The following is a 6,000-nucleotide window of genomic DNA, read 5'->3' as shown; positions in this document are numbered from 1 at the left end:
GAATTAATCAGTTCTTCTCAGACTCTTCCAAAAAACTGAGGAGGAAGAAATACTTCCAAGGTCATTTTATGTGGTATACTATATTTACATATCTGCATACAATATTTACATATTTTGTATACTATATTTACATACAGGATTAGAAGAAGCATAGTATATACCCTTTGTGTGCATAGACTAGGTGCAAAAACTCACCCACAGATAGTCCACTGAAACATATTATGTCATTCTAATACTTTGTTCCTTTACTCATATCTTAGTTTACAGATATTAGCCCAATTCAATTTATTGGAAAATGTAATTAATACATTTATCTTATGTTGCTTGTAAGAATATACACTGCAGTGATTATGGCCCCTTTGTTATGACATATATGTAAGACAATGTTAGAGTCTGGTTGTAACACAGGCATATGATTTCACTAAATTGCAGAAAGAAGCGTTGTGCTGTTTCAATAAGTCAATCAAATATTTGTTAGGAGCCTACTATAGTTAGTTCTTAGCATACTATAATCCATTTCCTAACATTGCTATTTCATTTTGGAAATATGTTCAGGAACATCACTGCAAAAATTATGGAACCCAACATCTTCCATATCATCAGCATAATATAGATGAAATCAATTAATTACATAAAAGCAATCTTCTTAGAAATAGTTTCTCTGGGGTAAATGTTTGCAAACTCTAGGATAGGAAATTGAAACATATAGAGAATCTATAGAGATACTAAAACTATATTGCCCCAATAGTGTGTGTGTGTGTGTGTGTGTGTGTGTGTGTGTGCATTTAACACAAGAGTATATACAAATACATATTTAAAAGTTTCATTTCACTAGGAATAAAGTAAGTGCAAATCAAACTCATAAGGTTGTGTTCATACTCATAAAATGAGCACACCTTTTAAATTTAATATTCAATACAAATGATTTTATAAGGAGATAAAAGTATCACAAGACGGAATATAACCAGTACAACTTTCTTAATCATTAAGTTGGTTATTTGTGTGATCTATTTCCCATTTATAGTAGATAAATAATCAGAAAGCCAATATAACTTATATGTGAAAGTGCTTTTCTGTTTTATATGTAACAAAATTAATGGAAAAAATCATCCAAATGTTTAATGGTTAAGGAAATAATTATATGTCAGTTGAAGCCAATATTATGAAGCCTTTGAAATTATATTTGTGAAGATCTTTAGAAATATTTATGATATAATGTTGAGTGTTCTCGAAGAGAGAATTTGATAGGTTACAAATAAAAATAAAGTGCATAAAAATGAGTTAAGAAATGAAGGCGCCAAACTGCTAAAAAAGGTTGGTCTACGTGAAGTTATGGATGTTTCCTTTTTTCTGAGTCTTTAAATTCGTAAGTCTTCTGCAATGTTCCATGACCATTACTTTATCAATCAGAATGAGAAAAAAAACCACAGTATAAACAGATACCTTGTACCGGGTTTATATTTGATAAGAAGCCACCATTAAGAACAAGGATATCTGGGGCACCTGAGTGACTCTGTTGGTTGTGAGTCTGAATTCAGCTTTAGGTCATGATCTCATGGTGTGTGAGTTCAAACCCCACATTGGGATCACTGCTGTCAGCTCAGAGGCTGCTTCCAATCCCCTGTCCTCCTCTCTCTCTGATACTCTCCGGCTCATGTTTTTTTTTTTCTCTCTCAAAAATACACATTAAAAAAAACTTGCTTTTAAAGAACAAGGTCATTTATTTTTTTAGATTAAATTATTTAAATACAAATTAGTTCGGGTGGCCTGGGTGGCTCAGTTGGTTCACTGTCCGACTTTGGCCCAGGTCATGATCTCACTGTTCCTGAGTTCAAGCCTGGCGTCAGACTCTTGTGCTGACAGCTCAGAGCCTGGGGCCTGCTTCAGATTCTGTGTCTCCCTCTCTCTGCTCCTCCCCCACTCATGTTCTGTCTCTCTCTTAAAAATAAACAAACACTATTTTTTTTTTTATTTCACATTAGTTAACATACAGTGTAGTATTGGTTTCAGGAGTAGAACCCAGTGACTCCTCCCTTACATACACACCCAGTGCTCATCCCAACAAGTGCCCTCCTTAATGCCCATCACCCATTTAGCCCATCCTCCCACCCATGCCTTCTTCAGCAACCCTCAGTTTGTTCTCTGTATTTAAGAGTCTCTTATGGTTTGCGTCTATCTCTTTTTATCTTATTTTTGCTTCCCTTCCCTTATGTTCATCTGTTTGTATCTTAAATTCCTCATATAAGTGAAGTCATATATTTGTCTTTCTCTGACTAATTTCGCTTAGCATAATACCCTCTAGTTCCATCCACATAGTTGCAAATGGCAAGATTTCATTCCTTTTGATTGCTGAGTCATACTCCATTGTATATATTTACCACATCTTCTTTATCCATTCATCTATCAGTGGACATCTGGGCTCTTTCTATACTTTGGTTATTGTTGAGAGTGCTGCTGTAAACATTGAGGTGCCTGTGCCCCTTTGGTCCAGTATTTTTGTATCCTTTAGATAAATATGCCTAGTTGTGCAGTTGCTGAGTCATGGGGTAGTTCTATTTTTAATTTATTGAGGAACCTCCATACTGTTTTCCAGAGTGGCTGCACCAGCTTGCATTCCTACCAGAGTACAAAAATATTCCCCTTTCTCCGCATCCTCACCACCATCTGTTGTTTCCTGAATTGTTAATTTTAACAACTGACATCTGACAGATGTGAAGTGCTATCTCATTGTGGTTTTTATTTGTATTTCTCTAACCTCATCAAGATAAAAACTTCTGCACAGCAAAGGAAACAATCAGCAAAACTAAAAGGCAACCGATGGAATGGGAGAAGATATTGGCAAACGGCATATCAGATAAAGGATTAGTATCCAAACTCTATAAAGAACTTACAAAACTCAACATCCAAAAAAACAAATATTCCAGTGCATAAATGGGAAGAAGACATGAATAGACACTTTTCCAAAGAAGACATCCATGTGTCTGTTAGCCATCTAACAGACATGTGTTAGATGGCTAACAGACACATGAAAAGATGCTCAACATCACTCATCATCAAGAGAAAGGTGATTTTTAAATTCAGTCTGAAGACTAAAATTTTTCTTGATCTAATCCAAATAAAATTTCTTAGTCAAATCGAATGACCATGTGTAAAGAAATAGAAGAGAACATGTACAGAAATAAATCTCTATGAATGCATGTTAACTTGTAAATAAATTCTGGAGATAATTTGTTAACCTACTGAAGGGATCAGGATAATCTCTTGAAAATTACGACCTACTGGATTAGGAAATGTCCTAATTTATTAAACATACTTAAGAAAAAATTGATTCAGGATGACCAGCTGAAGGGTTGGGATAGGGATGTCTCTCTTGAGGAGAGGCTAGCTTTTCCTCTTTCATGAAGAAAGAACCTTTTGATTTACAATTTCTTATACTAAGATGTCTTACTCACGGGAAAGATGTGAGGCCCAGCATTCTTACAGAATGTAGGTTAACCTTCAGGGATATGTAGAGGAAAATGACATGGTATGAAGGTGCTTGTGGTTACAGAGGATACATACGCATAAAGTTATAACATACAATACAGTCTGATGAATACAACATTGGGTGCATCTGTAACATGAGCGTGGTAAAGAGGGAAAGTGATCAAATGTGTTAGGAAGACATGACAAGGGAATTTTCCAGAAGAGAAGACTATTAAGTTGAATTTTAAAAGAAAATTGGAAATTTATCACAGGGTGAGTGGTATGACTGGCATTCTCTGCCAACAAAACTGATGTTTATAGACATGTTTAATATGCAGAGCTTTCAAAGCTGAAAGAAAGAGTCATTCTATACAAATGCCAACTGGTAGTAAAACAGTGATGGGAAATAATCAGGTTATACAAGGTTACCTGGGTAGCCAAGTGCTAATCTTAAGAAAAGCATAGAAATATAGCTCAAATACATACTCAAAGATGATTTGGTTTTCTTTTCTCTGAAAGTGACTCTTTTGGGGAGGAATTAATAAGGAATATTTTCTTCACCTACTTGATTAGACAACATGGAATATTTAATGTCATAGACAATATCAGGGAACATGAAAGTTTGTGTCAGTTTATAATACTGTATTAAAAATACTCTAATTCATTAAAAATAGAAAGAACAGGATATTGAGCAGAGGTATTTATTATCTTATACTTTTAAATTAATAATAGATTCTAGACACAAAGGGACATATTGAAGAGAATACAATTGGGGTAAACTTATGTAACATTTTTTTTTCATTTTCTAAAACTGTGCTAAATTTTATTTTGAGTTGTCCTTTCTTTTAATAAGAATAAGACTCCTATAATGAGCTCCTATAATGTTCATAACAATGTTTCCTTGGATTGTTCAACTATGAAATTTTAAGTTATTCCTTTCACATTTTAATTTGTCAACATTGTGATATTACACATTTTTAGAATTAAAATACCATATATATATACATATATATGTATACATATAACATTCCAATTTTCTGCAAAATTCGCTATCATTTCCATTTATATGCACTGAATTACTTACATCAATTTGTTTTAAGTATTTTAAGAATTTAATATGGACTTGTGAATTGAGTTTATATGATTTTCTCTCCTTTTTCTTCCTGACTAAAAATTAATAAAAGAGAAGAAGGAGATCAAATGTCACGCTACATCAGATTTTATGGCAGTTTGTCATTTACCAAAATCAAATAGAATTCCCACTAATTGGAGTACAGACGAGATCCTCAGTTAGGATGGTAAGTTCTAACAGGAAGATGATAAGATTGGAGTCTGTGCATGAACATGCAGACATTCTGCTTTCTAGGACGAGGCTGCTACTTATGCAGGAGAAGTATGAAATCAAAGAGACAAATACTATGTGAGAAGGTCCCAGAAAGCAAAATTTACTGCTGGAAGGATGCTCCAAGTTTGAAATCTAGTTTTAGACTTGTAGGTCAGTAGCTGAAAATCATATAAAGAGGAACTTGAAGTTTATGGTGCTGGAGAAATTTCTGTCCATTCTGTCCTGTAGGAACAACAAATGTATGAAATGGCTAAATCTAATGAGTACATAGGAAAAAGAGCCAATGGAGACTTTGATGCAAATTCGTGAGGCAAGAGTCTGTCCTTCCCCAAGATCAGGGAGCTTCTAAGTTCTAGACGAGTTAGTATTCCCAGTCTCTCACCTCACATCCTTCAGTCCTTTGCTTCCCTTACAACTATAATCTAAATTCTTGAACCTCCCTGACTTCTCCCCGCTAAAAATGGTTCCATTATTTTGAATGATAGCCTGAAGAAAGTTGTCCATGTAAGTTTACCATTTTCTTCCTTAACCTTTCCCTCCACTCAGCATTAATTCCAGAAGTTAGTAAAAACTGTTACATGCTTAGCTTGTTATGGACCCTCTGAGCAAAGGGAAATAAAACTACATAAAACAATAGTCTCCACTCTCAAGGTGTTTAATAAAGCTAAATGTAATTTAGAGCTTTCAAATAACCAAATCAATCAGCAGAAAATAAAAGAAAAAAATGACAAACCCAGAATAGGTGAAACAGAAAACTACAAGTGCATATTTATGACAATTTTGGATAAAACAACTTGGTCAACACAAAATTAGTGGATATGATAACAGTGAAAAACACTGTCAGATTTGACTACTTACGAATGTAATACTAAATAAATTTGGTAAAAAAGTATTTATGTAGAATGTTAGAAATAAACATGAATTTCAGAGTTAAGGTCTCTAATATAAGCATTATTAAAACCCGAAAGAAATATGTCAATTTCCAGTTAAAAACAAAACAAAACCAAAAGACAAAAGACTTGTCTAGGTGATTTCCATGTGGGAAGTAAAAACAAACAAACAAACAAAGAAAAAAAAATATATATGCAGGAAAGAAATAGCAATATTACTAATAATCAAAGAAATGAAAAGCGAAGGAAAAATAATGACACAAAGCTCATAAGCTGGAAGAGAAAATGGACAAATAAACC

The sequence above is a fragment of the Prionailurus viverrinus genome, chromosome D1 (assembly GCF_022837055.1).
Source record: "Prionailurus viverrinus isolate Anna chromosome D1, UM_Priviv_1.0, whole genome shotgun sequence".
NCBI classification, from domain to species: domain Eukaryota; kingdom Metazoa; phylum Chordata; class Mammalia; order Carnivora; family Felidae; genus Prionailurus; species Prionailurus viverrinus.
The sequence above is the reverse complement of the archived record's forward strand: the minus strand, read 5'-3'. Positions refer to the sequence as shown.